The sequence below is a fragment of the Rhinopithecus bieti genome, unplaced genomic scaffold (genome assembly GCF_001698545.2).
Source record: "Rhinopithecus bieti isolate Rb0 unplaced genomic scaffold, ASM169854v2 scaffold_36004, whole genome shotgun sequence".
Taxonomy (NCBI): Eukaryota; Metazoa; Chordata; class Mammalia; order Primates; family Cercopithecidae; genus Rhinopithecus; species Rhinopithecus bieti.
In genome coordinates, this window is record NW_016815976.1 from 856,516 (window position 1) to 874,147 (window position 17,632).

A 17,632-nucleotide genomic window follows, 5' to 3' on the forward strand; every position below is an offset into this window, starting at 1 on the left:
AGATCTAGTCCTGTCTCCCTAATGCGTAGGCAACTCCAAGGGCCAGGCCAATTCCAGAACTCCCTGTGGGTTTGGCTGATACCCCTGTTTTTAATTTATCCTCAGTTCACTTCTCCCTCTATCTGATTCTGCTTCTCTGACATCTTTACAGGTTGTGTTCCTGAGTATACTTGCTAGTAACCTTCCTGTACACAAGTTTTTGCCTCAGAGCTGGTTTCCTGGGGAACTGAAACCAAGACAGTTATAATGAGTAAAGGATGTAATCTGTCATTTCACCTGCTTAAAATATTGATGACATTATTTATGACATTGTGTCATGACCCGAATTTCTCACCTGAAGATTTTGTTTTAGAATTAAGTACTCAGGAAGACATTACTCTCCTGAAAACCCATTCTCTCCCTTTATTAATGAAAACTAGGCAATTGATCATTATTCCCTTTATGTTTGGCTACTGAGAGAATAAACTTGATATTTTGTTACAGTCCTTCCCCAAATTCTGAAAAAATGGTTAAAACACCTGCAGCAAATGGAAGTCGATATCACTTTTTTTACAATAATGGTTTAATGGGAGGATACAGCTTAATGTAAAGCTGAGAAAGCTCTCTCCTCTAAACCTCAAATGCTAGCAATTGTATCCATCCACTCATTTTAGTACAGGCAGGGCAGTTCTCCCTATGCAACAGGGAGAAAACTGCATAGTCCTTGAAGGCTCCTACCTCCTCGTTGGATGAAAAGAGGAAGGGGATATAGGCTATTGATGCCTGATTTCTCCTTCCTAACTCAACAATAAAATAAGTTGTTACACTTCACTACCGATATTCTATCATTGTTGTTCTCCCAGTGATACAATGTGGCTGGGCACCATGAACAAAGATACCAGTTAGGCAGTTACTGCTGTAGTTCAACAAGACCCCATTGAGGGCCTCAGTGGAAACAGTTGGTATAGAGAAAAGAGGGCCCTTTGGGAAGTTTCATGCACAGGAAAAAAGTGACTGATCTAAAATGGGTGGGGAAAATGGAGTTTCCTAGTAGGACCCCAGATTCTGGATGGATAATGCTTCATCAAGATGGGGAGTCCAGGGAAAGGAGGAGATTTGGGGATGGGAGATGAAGAGTGCTGTTTATCTTCTCTAACTTGTTTCCTGGTCTGATAAGAATTTGAGAAAACATATTTAGAGAACATGATCACTCCTCCACTTATATACATTATACACATACCTCTGCCACTGATTTTGGATCCATCCAACCTATTCTCCACACTGTTGTGATCTTTTAAAATTGTACCATATGCAATGAAATGTAATTTAGCAATAAAAAAGAATGAAATACTGATGCATGTTGCAACATGAATAAACCTTGAAAATATGTTGCTAAGGTTGAGGCCAATCTCTCCCATTCACTGCAGACCCTGTTGTAGTAGTCTCTATACCTATTGAAATTGTGTTGAATGAAGTCTTTCTTACCATGGGAAAAAAAAAAAGAATATAATGCTAAGTGAAAGAAGCCAGACACAAAAGGCCACATATTATGTGGGTTCACTTATATGGAACATCCAGAGTCAACAGATCCACTGAAACAGGCTGTGTAGACTGGTGGTTCCGGTGGCTGGGTGGGGAGGGGGTGGAGAGGAGTTTGGGGAATGACTGCTTCACGGGTATGAGATTTGTGTGTGCAGGCTGGTGGTGGGGGCAGGGTGGTGATGAAAATGTTCTACAATTACTGTGTATGATTGCACAACTGTGACTATACAGAAAGCACTCAATTGTACTTTAAGAGGATGAATCTTTCGGTATGTTCATTATATTTCAATAAATCTTATTTTTAAAATCCACTTAAAATCCTTCCATAATTTTTATTAAGCAGTGTAATTAGAGCTATTTGCCACAACAGCCAAACCTGTGAGCTGCTGAATCTCTTCACCCCCTAGAGGCATTGTGTTCTCTTTACTGAACGGCTTTGTGCCCCTGGAGGCTGGCCCCTGTGCACTGCCACCTGGGCTCCTTCCAGGCTGCCTTCTGATTGGGGTTGGCCAATGGGGATCCCCTCTCAGGAGATGGAAGGGCAGGAGAAGAGGCAGCTCAGGGTATTTGTTTCCACCTCGCTTCCTCCTGGTTCACAGCCTCTGACAGGAACTATGTGCTTCTTCTTCTTCTTTTTTTTTTTTTTTTTTTTTTTTTTTTTTGAGGTAGAGTCTTGCTCTGTCACTCAGGCTGGAGTGCAGTGGCTCAATTTTGGCTCACAGCAACCTCTGCCTCCCAGGTTCAAGTGATTCTCCTGCCTCAGCCTCCTGAGTAGCTGGGATTATAGACACCCACCACCATGCCCAGCTAATTTTTGTATTTTTAGTAGAGACAGTTATTCACTATGTTAGCCAGGCTTGTCTCGAACTCTCAAACTCCTGACCTCAGGTGATCTGCCCACCTCAGCCTCCCAAAGTGCTGGAATCACAGGCATGAGCCACCGCGCCCAGGCTGTGCTTCTGACTAGAGCTTCTCTGGGTAGCTTCTCCTCTTTGACTCCACTGTTAGGGCTCTCATAACTCCACTTCCTCTCTATGCCCCTTCAGATCTAGAGGTCGTAACAGCTTCCCACCTATCATGTTTCTGCCCGTACCCTGCCACAATTCTGAAAGGAGTTCTTTCATTAAAATCTGTTTACTCGAACCATCTGGGGCAATTTGTCTCTTGACAGAATTCTGATTGATACCCCCCAAATCTCAGTGATAACTCAGTGATAATATACTGGATTAATTCCTGCACATGCCAGTCTCACACAAGTCAGATAGGCCTCTTTATTCTTAGAGCTCTGCCATCTGGAATACATGGCCTCCAACATGACGCAGAGGAAGAGTGAGTTGGAAGACTACTTGGGATGCTATCAGGAGCCAGGCCTAGAAGTGGCTTATATCACTTCCACTCTTGTTTTTGGCCAGAACAAGTCACAAGGCCCCAAGCCAACTGCAAGGGAGATTGGGAGAGTGATGTGGCAAACATACGACATTGACTTTGGCTACGAAATTGCCTTCAGGCTTTAATAAACTCCTTAAAAAGGCATACAAGACACATTACCCTCTGGCCCCAACCTACCTTGCCATCTTTATACCTGCCGCTGCCCCACACTGTGCTTTTGCGTAAGCTGTTTTTCTGCCTGAATTTCCATGTTCCTTCTCCTCCACTTGGATACTCATGTATTTACTTCAAAATTCATCTCAATAATTAACTCCTCCAGGAAATTTATCCTGACCATCCCTTCCTAAGCTGCTTCTCTGTGCTACCACAGTCCCAGGAAGATGTCTCCATCATAACATTTCCATTTTGTTTTTCTTTTTGAGACAGAGTCTCAGTCTGTCACCCAGGCTGGGTTGCAATGACACAATCATAGCCCACTGCAGCCTCAAACTCCTGGGCTCAAGTAGTGCTCCCACCTTTAGTCTTGGGAGTTGCTGGAACTATAGGCTCACACCATCATGGCCAGCCTATTTTTGTGTCCTTTTTTTGTTTTTGAGATGGGTGTCTCACTTTGTTGACCAGACTGGTCTCAAACTCCTGGCTTCAAATGATTTCCCTACCTCAGCCTCCCATAGTGCTGGGATTACAAGCATGAGCTACTGTGCCCGGCCAATATTTACTATTTTGTGTTACAGTTTGACATTTCTTTGCCTCGCTAATTAAATGTTTCTTGAAGACATAGACTATAATTCATTTCTACCTTTACCACTACCTACCACCATAAGTCACTATCTAAATAATTATTTTAGTCAGAGTCAGTACCATCGCCTAGAGAGCACTTTAGAAATGTGTAGAGATGATTTTGGTTGTCATAATAACCAGGAAACACTACCTACATTTAGGGTAGGTGCCACAGATGATAAACATCCTGCATTAAATGGGACAATCACTCATCATGAACAACTATCCCCTGTCCAACAAGACTTTCAAGTGTCCCACTGAATTTTCAAATAGATTAAAAGCCTATTTATATCTTTCTGAAACTAGAACTTAATTCCATTTTACTTATAAATGATGTTTTGGTTGTTTATTGGTGCATAATAAAACAACCCAACAGATAAGGGTTTAAAACCACAGAAGTTTATTATCTGCTAAGACCCCACGGGACGACTGGCTCACCTGGGCAGTTCCCCTGTTCCATGTGATATTAATTGGCACTACAGTCAGCGGGGGGCTCAACATAGCTCACTCACATGGCTGCCACTTGAGTTTGGAGCTGTTAATTAGAGCACCTCAGGCCTCCATCAAATGGAGGGCTTGGGCTTCTCATAGCATGGTAGCTGAGGTCCAAGAGGTGGCAAGTAGAACAGCCAGTCCTCTTCAGGCTTGGGTTCAGGAGCCCCAAAACAGAACTTCAGCTGCTTTCTGTTGGTCAAGGCCAGACTCTGGGCTGGTCCAGGCTTAAGGCAAGGACAAGTAAACTTGACTCTTGATGTGAGAGGCAGCTTGCCAGTACAGGGAGGAGAGGAAGACTGAGGGCCAACTTCAGACACTAGTTACCTCACTCAGACACTTAGTGATTTTATCCAGCTGTAAGAATTTTCCAGAAATATAACAAAGGTATAAACCAAGGGAAATGTGACTTTTGTTTGGCTTGGAATTTCACTGGTTGTGTCTGAGTGATCGATATAACACACCTGTATCCTGTATCAGTTCATCTTTGGAGTTGTCTCATTCGTGGTGACTCAACATTTATACTCAAGTATCCGATTACTTCTTCATGTCTTGTAGTGAAATCTTGCCAAAGTATTGTACATTTATTTTTAACTTTAGTTTTCTTTTGTATTCTTTATTACTTACATAAACTGTATTTTTAAATTTCCCACCAGGGTAGTAAAGAAGTTATTGCATATTTGTTATAAAGAGGAGGTGTACTGATAGGGTTGAAAAAAAAACACTGATTACTAGTCTGGCATTCCTGCTTGGTTTCTATATTTGTCTTCTCCTTGATTTTAATATTCTGCTTTGATTTATATTTTACTATCTCAAAATGTGTGCTTTGGGTCCAAATCAACTCAAATCTCTGAGCAATAGCACAGAGAATGTAAGTAAATGAATGAATAAGTAAATAGTTAGCTTTGCATTTTTCCTAATTATGACAATGTGTAATACTTGTAGAATATGTAATATGTATCTTTAAACCTGAGTTTTCTCCCACCAAAATAGTTCTTTGTTATTTTCTTGTTTGAACCAGATTAATAAAATCTAGATATGTGTTGTATTAACACTGTTTGTTTTATTGTGTACCTTAATATAAAAGACTTCTTGCTTTATCTACTACATAATCATATTTTTGAGTGAAACAAATTATATATAACTATTTTAGCTTTCTGACATTGCAATGTGCTTTACCTCATATTAAGATGTTCTCAAGAAAAATACCATTAGACCACCTTTTAGTGAGGCCAACCTATATACAAATATGTTTATCACATAGTTTTCCTTAAAATATTAAGTTGAATAAATACTGTGCTTAGAATATATTTACCATCTGAAACTAAATTATTTAGAGGCGTATCTACTAATAATCTGTTTCTATGACTTCCTATTGCTTTTGTAAGTATAATGTGTTACTACTCTGCATTCAAGGATTTGCTTTCTAATATTTATACTTTCATATCAAAATACATACATGGATCTTTGGTCATTAAATCATTCGCATTTTTCACAATATAACCTCTTAAAGCAAGTAGGCAAATACAAAAGCCACATAAATGCACTTAATGTTGGCTCTGAAAAATGTTACCCTCCTGTCCTGGTAGAGAGAGGCTACCCTCCTGCTTGGTAGACAGATGTTGACCTTTGGTTGTGGTAGGAAGATATCACATGTCTGGTCTAGTAGACACATGCCATTCTCTTGGTCTGACTGGCAAACACTGCCCTCCCGGCTGGGTAGAGATTTGCTGCTCTCTTTGTGTCGTATATAGGTTTTACTTTCCTGCTGGTAGAGCAGTAGAGAGGCAAGGTCTCTAACTAAAATAGTCTCATAAATCATCATTCGGCGTCTACTCAGGAAATCGTAAATGATTCTCTGTTAGTCAACACTTGTGTAAGGTATGAATGGCCCCTGAGAAGTATATCATGGAAAGGATGTAGAGGCATACTTACTTAACTACTGTTGCTACAATAGTCTCGGGTAAACAGTATCTGTTTTCCTTCTTAACCTATTTCAAGAAGGGCAAGAGAAATCCAGCTTCACATCAAGCTTTATCTACATGCTTTATAAAAACTGAACACGTGTGGAAGCCCCCTGAGTATTCTACCACAGAGAGAAATTCCCCGCCTAAGCCAGCCAGTATGTCTACTTCAGTTTTAGTTTGAGGAACTCGGTTGGCCTCAATTCTAATGTGGAAAGAGAAAAGTTAGTGTTACTCTTTATAAGTGGAAATAGTGACTAATTTAACCCGTAATATTTAAAACACAGGAAACATACAGTTTTGAAGGCTATTATAAATTTTTTGACATACTCATCTCCTTTGACAATCCCCTTTTTCTTCCCACACAAATAACAAAATCTTTCTTTAATAGGTTAAAAAGTTAACGTTATTTAATATTTATACCAAGGAAAATATAATGAGAAAATCAGATGATGGTAAATTCTTTTTTATTTTATTTTATTTTATTTGAAACAGGGTGTCACTCTGTTGCCCAGGCTGGAGTGCAGTGGCATGATCTAGGCTCATTGCAACCTCTGCCTCCCAGGTTCAAGGGATTCTCCTGCCTCAGCCTCCTGAGTAGCTGGGACTGCAGACATGTGCCACCAGATGGTAAATTCTGAAAGTGAAGCCACCCAATATTGTTTATAATATTGATGCTTAATGTACTTGAATTAGTTGCAAATCTCTAACATTCTTTAATTTATCTTTATTTCAAAACAATATAAGGCCTCTAAAAATGAACATTGGCCTGTCATAAGGGTGTTTACAGAATGCAAGAGAAAAGTAATTCTTTTGACAAAAGGAAGCATTGTCTCAATGTGTGTGTGTGTGTGTGTGTGTGTGTGTGTGTATACAATATCTTGGCCATTAATCCATTTTCTAGCCACCATTACAGAACTGAGGAGCACCCCTAAATTTCTTTCTTTACCCTGATATAAAATAATACAAGGAAATCATCAATTTCCTGTGCTGTTCAAGAAAAGTACATCCCCCAATGCAAGATTTGATATACACATTAGTCAGTAGTATGATTACAATTCAAAAATTCAGAATATCAGGGTTATTTTGTAGATGTTTTTACTTATTAAAGTTATTGCTTTTTAATAATTGCACATGTATAACTATTGAATAAACTATTATAAACTATGTAAATCCCACTGCAATGGTTTGATACTTTATGTAATTGGTTATAGAACAATACCTCTGTAGACTACCACAGAAACAGTGTGTCCTATATGACATGGATATGTTACCATATGGGCTTATGGTACAGCCTTATTATAAATAAATAAAGTCAAATACTTCTGGGGCCATTGTACTTTTTAGTTTATTTGACCATGTTAATACAGGTAACATTTAGAAAGAATTTCATAAAGGGAAATAATTGGATTGGAGAGAGAAAATGTAAGAGGACAGAGCATTAAAGTAATTAGAGGTTTAGCAGAATTTTACAGAATCAATGAGAACATTTCATTCTGGTTCTTCCCATTGCATTCTGCACAGAAATCATCACTGTGGCATCTTGTGCTTTATGATTTTGATAAATTATTTATCAAAAAAAGAACTTCAGTAAACTGATTCATTGTTAATTTTCAAGAGAGTGAACTTGAAAGGTAATGATATTAAACCTTTGTTACTTTCTATGAGCTCTGCAAAAATATATACCTGCTTACAGATCTTTAGTAATGCAGTAGTGCATGTATGCCTAAATACATAGCTGCATAGCTGAGGAAGAATAAAAATAATTGCTAAAGTAAATTTTCAGTTGATACTTGGCTTTATTACATGCCTTCAAATTTAGGATTTTCTAAGCTGTATGCTATCCTCTTTTTAAAAATTCAATTTCTTTAGCAAATAAACTGATATTAATATAGCATGCTATAGATTTAAACATAATTTCCAAAATGTAACTGTTAATAGAAGTATTGGTTCGGTGTGGTGGCTCATGCCTGTAATCCTAGTGCTATGGGAGGCTGAGGAGGGAGGATCGCTTGAGACCAGGAGTTCAAGACTAGCCTGGGCAACATAGCAAGACCCCAACTCCACACAAAATACGAAACTAGTCAGGTGTGGTGGCACATGCCTGTAGTCCAATTCACTCAGGAGGCTGAGGCAGGAGGATCAACTGAGCTGAGGAGGCAGAGCTTGCAGTGAGCTATGCTTGTACCACTGCACTCCAGCCGAGGTGACAGAGTGAGACCCTGTCTCAAAATTTAGAAAGCACCATCCCTATGTTCTAGATTAGGAAATTGAGTCCCGGGAAGGTTAAAGAAAATGTGCCCAAGATCACAAAATTAAAATGTTGTTAAATGCTATATTTCTTCCTATTTTAATTTCTCATCATATTTTTAAATAGCATTTAGAATAGATTCTCTAAACCATGTGTGTATACGACCTTTTAAATAGAACTTGAGTGGATTCTTTTTTAAATAACTTGGACACACTAGCTAATCTCTGTGTCCTTCAATGTCTTCATCTCTAAAATAGAGGTTATAGTAGTACCTGTGTTTGTTCATGGGAACTCAGAACAGTGCTCAACACATAGTAAGAGCTAAGTAAATATAGACCATTACAATTACCAGGACCACTGATCTTTATGGTCCTTTCCTTGGTCCATAAATAACCCCACTTTTTTCAACGGGGCTTACTTTTCTGAATTCTAATTCCATTTTCTTTCCTTCAGTGGATCCTCAGTTTCATATATTGAAGTAGATTTTTTTTTTTGTTTTGTTTTTTTGAGATGGAATCTCGCTCTGTCACCCAGACTGGAGTGCAGTAGTGTGATCTTGGCTCACTGAAGTCTCTGTCTCCCAGGTTCAAGAATTTCTTCTTCCTCAGCCTCCTGAATAGCTGGGACTACAGGCACATGCCACCACGCCTGGCTAATTTTTGCATTTTTTTTTTTTTTTTTTTTAGTAGAGATGGGGTTTCACCACGTTGGTCAGGCTGGTCCCAAATTCCTGACCTCAAGTTATCCACCAGCCTCAACCTCCCAAAGTGCTGGGATTACAGGTGTGAGCAACCCCACCCAGCCCTGTTCAAATATTTTACTATCTTTTATTGGATTCTTGTGTCAGTTTGAGTCCTCTAGGAAACAGAAGCACCAAGACAGACATCTACAGAGACGTTGGTTGGGGGAATGCCTGTGAAGGATAAATGTGATTGGGGTAGATAGGGAAAACCTCCAGGCCTCAATGCAGATTTGACACCTGTGAAAAGAGAGAAGAATGAGTGTCAGGGTAAAGGTCTCTCACTGCAATGCAGCTCTGAGAAAGTCTCAGCTGGGCCAACAGGGAGCCCCAGAATAAAGAACACCTGTCAGAGTAACCGGGCATTGAAAGGGAATAGTCAGGCCCTAGATGCTTGCCATGTTCACTTGCTGTTTGGGAGTTGACCTGGAGAACCTGGCCTTGATATGAACACCACAGTGGATCTAGAGGTGTTGCAGCTATCTGCCAACTACTCTTCCTTAGCAGTTTCTCTTGAAGGGAGATCTGAGTAATGCATTTCCATGACCATCACAGTTGCCCATTGTTTTCTCATGGATACTAAGGAATCCTTACATATTTTGAATGTTAATCCTTTATTGGTTACAATATTGCAAATATCTGCGGCTTGCCTGTTAACTTTGAGATGTCATTCACAAAAAGGGTATTTATCATTGGGTGAGTCTAAGTGTTTTTTGCCTCATGGGCTGTATATTATGTGGGATGTGGAATAGCCTAAAAAGAACTCTACCCAAAATTGTTGCAAGAGTTATTCATATGGCATTTGCTGCCAAGTTCCAATAGTACACATCTATACTGTACATCAAAATTTGGGTATCTCTGAGTTTTTGTCAAGTATCTGCTGCTCAATTGCATTATTTCTTAAGTCAATCTGTTTTCCACACACTTATGGAGAAATATGGTCCATTTGTAACAGAACAGGGACTTTTCCTGTTAACTGAGAATTCGGCTGGGATTGCTTAGAGACCACAGATCTGGTTCTGCAATGACTGGTGCCCATCATCCTTTCTCAGTCTATATAAGAAGACTGTAAGTCAAGAGAATGAGAAAGAGTTGGGAGTTGTCAGCCTAGTGGAAGTGGAGGGAGACGGGAGAAACCCAGAGAATCTCTTCTAAAAATTGGGAATAATTGACTAGAAGAAGGGACTGTCATTCTGTTTCCTGGAAGACATCTGCGTTAAGAGAAAATTTCTCATACCCACATCCTCTCACATACCCAGATGTCCTACAAGCAAAGCATGGACCACCTTTTCTGGTCTTTTCAAGGATATTTGTCTAGCACACAGCCTTGAAAGTTAGAGATGGTATATCCCTCCAGAGCAAAGGGCATGCATGCTTGCTATCTAGTATCATAAAGATACTTGCCTCTAAGCAAAAGTTAGGCTCCCTGAGTGCCTGTCTTAAAAGATTTGGGTTCCTGGCCGGGCGCAGTGGCTCACACCTGTAATCCCAGCATTTTGGGAGGCTAAGGTGGGTGGATCACCTGAGGTTGGGAGTTTGAGACCAACCTGACCAACATGAAGAAACCCCACCTCTACTAAAAATACAAATTAGCCGGGTGTGGTGGTGCATACCTATACTTCCAGCAACTTGGGAGGCTGAGGCAGGAGAATCGCTTGAACCCTGGAAGTGGCGGTTGCGGTGAGCCAAGATCGCCTCATTGCACTCCAGCCTGGTCAACAAGAGTGAAGCTCTGTCTCAAAAAAAAAAAAAAGAAAAGAAAAGGTTTGGGTTCCCTAAGCTCAAAGTTTCTTGAAATGCAGCTCACTTCGTGTATAGGTGTCATCTGCCCCTCTTCATGACTCCTTGTGGGAACTGGGGCTTGAGGAGCCAGCACAAAATTGATGATACTCTGGATACTGCTCTTGCTGTGAATAAACTGTTCTTCTCTGACCTAGGAGTCTTGTGTTTCTGACCAGCATCCTTGTAGCTATGGCACACTAACTGCTTAGCTTGCAAGTAAGTTTCAGACTCTTCAAAGTTCGTGACAATTTGCTTAGTCAGTCAACGTGATGCTCTTCCCTTGTGTTTACCTGAGCACAGGAAAAGGGAATCAGGGAAAGAAGGCTAGATAGAAAGAAGAAATTGAATGGACCAGCTTGTATAACCACCATTGGATGAAGTATACAAATTGTCTATTGCCACAATAATGTCCCACAACAAACAAAATGAAATTGTGGTGGCTACAACAGGCACTTATTGCACTCAAAAATCTGAGAGTTTCAGCTGATCTGGGCTGGGTTCACTCATTTTTCTGAGGGGTGATGGCTACTGAGTGACTTAGGAATTTGTCAACTAGGATATCTTTGGCATTTCTGATCTTGGAACAGTGGGTCAACACAAACATGGCCTTCTCATGTCGATGCCAGTGAGCAACAGCATGCAAGCCCAATTGCATCAACACTTTCCAAGTTCCTGTTTGTGTCTTATCTGCTAATAACCCATTGGCCAAAGAAATCCCTCATACCCACAACAGCATTGATTAAAGAAAATGAAATCATCTGAGGACAAAGAAATCCAAAGCCTAGACTTGAGGAACAGGAAAGTAAACTCCATATCTTTACTGAAGGAGTCTGCAAGGCAAGGTCATGTTAAAGGGTGTGGACATAGGGAGGGTAAATAACTGGAACTCTCTTTCTTTTTTTTTTTTTTTTTTTTTGAGACAGAGTCTCGCTCTGTCACCCAGGCTGGAGTGCAGTGGCGCGATCTTGGCTCACTGCAAGCTCTGCCTCCCGGGTTCACGCCATTCTCCTGATTCAGCATCATGAGTAGCTGGGACTACAGGCACCTGCCACCATGCCCGGCTAATTTTTTGTATTTTTAATAGAGGTGGGGCTTCACCGTGTTAGCCAGGATGGTCTCGATCTCCTGACCTCATGATCCGCCCGCCTCGGCCTCCCAAAGTGTTGGGATTACAGGCGTGAGCCACCACGCCCAGCCAAGAACTGGAACTCTTAATGCAACCAATCTTCCAACAGGACAGGATATGTGAGTTTCTGTGAGTCCAGTGAGAAGGAAGGAGTAGAGCTGGATTTGAGCCATCTACTTGGAATACCACTTAGGATCACTTCCTGCCAGGAAAGGAGATTCCAATAGTTGGAGACTGTGGGAATCCCACAGATGGTGGGAGTATGTGAGTAAAAGGGACTTAAAAGGGTTGAACTGGGGCCAGGTCTCCCACGGTTTAGGGAACTGTGTGGTGGAGAAGTCCTTCACCATTGCCAAAGAACTCACTCAGGCACCACATGAGAGAGCCAGAGTTTTCGATGCCTGAGACAGTGGGTATTCATGACCAGTCCAATAACAAGAACTAATGTACAGAGAACTACCTTCCCACCTGGTCGATTTGCCTCAATCCCTCTTTCCTCGCTCCTTTCCCCATTGAACCTATACTTTGAAGAAGAAGGAAAAAGAGAACTAAGTGAGCAGACTACACCTCTCTTCACAATTTAGGTCTTTGGCTACTGGTCAAACCTGTACTAGAGGGAGAAGAAGCTGAGAAAAAAGTGACTGCATCCTGTGGAATCTGGAATCTGCTTAAGATGTTATTAACAAAGTATGTTTGATTAAAGAAAACAAAACCATCTTATATTTATACCTCTCCTGAATTAGAACTCTTTAATAAACCAGGTACACAATAAAATGCGCTGATTGTTTAATTTTAGTTGACCAGTCAGCATTTAAGGAATATGATGCTTATTTGTCCCCAGTATTTAAACCCAAAAGGAATGTTATCTATAGACAAATACATTTTAAAAATAAAAGAATTCAAGGATCGATACTATATCTTTTCTAGGAAACATCATTACCAAGACATCAATAAAAGATGACTAAACCTTGTCATTTAAAATCAGGCTTGTAGCCTTTTTATTGTAAAATTAATATGTGCTCATTTGTCGACAACTTTGGCAATTCAGCATAAAAACCTTATCCATAATACCACAACCCAGATATAACATCTGTTAATATTTTGGTGAATTTTCATTTAATAGTTCTTCTCTATGTGTGTGTATATTTCTGAAGGTATTTTAGATTGTACTGTATATCCAATATTGTATCTTGCTTTTTGAACTCAAAATTAGGTTATAATCATTTTTATATAATTAATAATTGTTTGAGAAATTATTCTTAATGGCCATATAATAAGTAACATATGAAAGTACCATATTTTATTCAACAATTTCCCCTTTGTTGTTCAATTCTTTCTGTTCTTTCACCCTTATAAATAGTGTCAGGATGCATAACATTCTCCATAAAATTTTGACCTGACTTCCAATTCTATTTCTGTTAGGCTAGAAACGGAAATTCTACATGAACAGGTTTTCTTTTTAAAGAAAGAAAACCTTAAAAAAGGAAGGAAAGAAAAATGCATTTGGCAAACTGAATTGCCAAAATTGTCTGTAAGTGAGCACATATCAATTTCACGTCCACTGTAACTCCAAAGAACAATCATAGAAGCATCTGTGTCGTAGCATTCTGCTAGCATAACTATAAGTTGCCAAGGTTAAAGGCAAAAAGAATGTATAATTTCTGTTGTCATTTTTTGTTTACTAGATGGATGTTTTAAATACATATAAAATATATATTTAATTAAAAAAAAACAAAGTCTTGTCATTTGTGACAACATGGATGAACCTGGAGAACATTAAGTTACATAAGCCAGGCACAGAAAGACAAATACCGCATGATCTCACTCATATATGGAATCTAAAAAAGTTGACCTCATAGAAGTAGAGAGTAGAATGGTGGTTATTAGAGGTTGTAGGAGCTAGTGGGGAGAGGGGGCTGTGAGATATTGGTCAAAGAATATATTAATTACAGTGGGAGTAAGTTCAAGTGATATATTGTATAGCATGATGACTACAGTTAATGACCACATATTCCTGAGAAATATAGAGTGGATGTTAAGTGTTCTTACCATATACAGACACACACACACAAAATCTGTGTGTGTGTACCTATTGTACTTTATCTTCTGGGAACTGTTTGTTTTTTGCTTTTCTAACTACCACTGGCAACTTTTAAAAGCTCGTTATATTAAGATTTATTTTTCAGATTGATTAGTAATAATCAAACTATCTAATCTTACATTTATTAAGAGCTCGGAAACGCTAGTCTTATGAAAGTTGGTTTAATTTACAAATTTATTTAGGCTGTTGAGGTAGTTTAGCCTTGTAAATAAAAAGTATTAAGTTGGAGTCAGATAAATCAGATTTCAAAAGTTATCTTTACTCTTACTAGTCGTGTCATTTGTATATGTACTTGACTTCTCTGAGCCCAAATTAACTTCAGTCATAAAATGGAGAGGATGATCCTTGTCTTCTAGAGTTTTTGGAGAATTAAATGAGATCACGCTTAAGAAAATCCAGCATGTAAAAGGTGTAGAACATTTTATCTTTCTTTAAAATCAAACCATGAGAGAGCCTCTAGATACACAGGAGAAAACTGATTAGTGTGAAAAGCATAATTACTTTATGCCTTAACAGGTTCTTCCCATAATGTATTAGTTTTGTTTTTTTGGTTTTTGACACAGGGTCTTGCTAGAGTTCAGTGGCATGATCCTTGCTCAGTAACCTTGAATTCCTGGGATGATAGGTGTGCCACCATGCCAGACTAATTTTTTGTATGTGTAGAGATGGAGTCTCACTATGTTGCCCAGGCTGTCTTGAACTCCTAGCCTCAAATGGTCCTCCCACCTTGACCTCCCAAAGCCCTGGGATTAATGGCCAGAGCCACTGCTCCAAACCCAGCTTTTTTCTTTTCTTTCTGCTTCTCTTCTCTTCTTTTTTTTTCTTTTCTTTTTTAGTGGCCACCATTATGTTTCTTGTCAATAGAGGTAAAAAATCTCAAGTTAATAAAAACTCTTACTCTATAAACCACTTCCTCTTCTCATTTCCTCTTTATTAGGACTCCAAGTTTTGACTCGAGTCTTTCTCTCCTTTCTTTTTTTTCAATGCTTCTTGTTCTCATTTATTCAATGTTCTACTCCATTCATTTTATTTACTAACTAGAATTCTTTCTTTATCCTCAACTAAGTGCCACTTTTCTCATTAAACTCCAAGAATATCAGTCTCCTGACTGGCATACTTATATTCCCCTCAACTGGTGCTCAGAATAGAGAACTAAGTTTCATTTCTGTTTTACAGAGAAATTAGAGTAGCAATGAATTAACTGAATGAAGCAGGAGGACAGGGTCTCCAGGTAATGATAGTCATCAGATATATTCTGCTTTTCATATTAAACTCAATTTGTTTTTGTATAGAAAGAAACATTGTATCCAAAACAATGCTATTTTTTAAAACTGACCCTAACTGAAATAATAGTGTATATTTATTCACAAAAGGTTAAAAATCGCATGAAGAATTTCCACTTCTGAAATTATGTTGGACTAAATATCTCTGAGAGGATCTTCCTTCTTATTTAACTTATTGGTACACATTGGAGGCATTGCTTGTTTTGCAAATAATAAAGGAATTCTCTAAGGATAACATAGAACATACAACAACATGAATACAAAAAAAACTGCAGAGCTGGGGCTAGAGCTTTTTGTGTATACTTGAAAATGTCTATAATATATTTTACAGATATCAAGATAGTTGGGGAGAAGTTAGAGGGTTCAGATGAAGAGAGCATATACCCAGATTTATGAAATTGTTCATGTTCAGGATCTTAGATCAGATCATGAGTATAATTTTTATAACTTATATATTTATCACACATCTGATATACTAGTACTATGTATTTTTATTTATTTTACTTTTTTGAGACAGAGTCTCACTCTGTTGCCCAGGCTGGGGTGCAATGGTGCAATCACAGCTCCCTGAGGCCTCAACCTCCCAGGCTCAAGTGATCCTCCTGCCTCAGCCTCCTGAGTGACTGGGACTACAGGCATGGGCCACCACGCCTGGCTAATTTTTTTCTATTTTTTGTAGAGACCAAGTATTTGCCATGTTGCACAGGCTAGTCTTGAATGCCTGGGCTCAAGGTGTCCAACTGCCTCAGCCTCCCAAAGCGCTGGGATTACAGTGAGCCACTGTGCCTGACTGTATTACTTATTCTTAAATAAAAAAAGTTTAAATATACTTTTCAACATTTTATTTTAAAATTTTAAATACAGAGAAAAGTTGAAAGAATGGTACAAAGAATATTCATGTACCTTCCCCTTACTTCAAAAATTAACATGCTGGCAAATGTTTAAATATTTCTGTCTATATACATGCATAAAATAATTTTTATAAAGTCATTTGCAGACATATGAAACTTCACTCCTAAATATACCACTATAAGACTTCTAAGAATAAGAATATTTTACTTAATCACAATGTTATTATTATGCTCAAGAAACTTAACAATAGTTTTATTTTATATCCAGTCTATAGTCAAATTCTCCATCTTGCCTCCAAATTCCTTGTACAGATGTATATTTGAATGTATGAAATTTGATTATTGAGTTTGATCGCCCTTCTTTCTCTTTTAATCTAGAATAATCCTCGACTGGCTCGGTGTGGTGGCTTACACCTGTAATCCCAGTGCTTTGGGAGGCCGAGGTGGGAGAGTCAACTGAGCCCAGGAGTTCGAGGCTGCAGTGAGCTGTGATCACGCCACTGCACTCCAGCCTGGGAAGCAGAATGAGACTCTGTCTCTAGAAAAACAAAAAAAGGAAGGAAAAAAAGAAAAATTCTCTATCCAAATATTTTTTCATGACATTGACTATTTGAAGAGGATAAGCCAGTTTTCCTGTATAGTGTGTCCCGTATCCTGACTGTTTCCCATGGTGTTGTTCAACCTGTTTTTTATCCCCTTTATTTCATGTATTTAGGTCTAGACTTGATTAAATTCAGGTTTAACCTATTTGTCAAGAATGTTCAATTTCATTCTCAAGACAGATAATATTGTGGCTTCATATGTTATCAGGTGACACACGTCAGGTCATCCTATTACTGGCGATACTAAGTTTGGATGGCAACTACAGATGACCATGTTGTAAAGGTACATTTTACTCTTTGGAATTAATGAATAATCTCAGAGGTGATCCTAGGACACTGCAGGAATATCCTGTTCTCCCAACAGGATGTTCCACGTTATGGTTTCAGCAAACATTTACTAAGTATTGCAAAACCATGATTTTCTAATCCTGTCATACCAAATAGAATTTTTTTCAGTACTTTTTTGTTTTTAAAAGTATTACAGTAGAGTGCTAGGGCTTTAATATATGAGTTAAACTTAGTATGGGTTTTATTTATTAGTATTATTATATAGTTAAGTTGACATAGAAACATTATTTTTTAAATATAGCACTATGGACTGAATGGTTTCCTTCTCAAATTCATATGTTGAAGCCCTAACCTCCAATGCGATGGTATTTGGAGATGGGGCCTTTGGGAGATAATCAGGTTTAAGTGAGGTTATGAGGGTGGGACCCTCATGATGAGATTAGTGCACTTAAAAGAAGAGAAC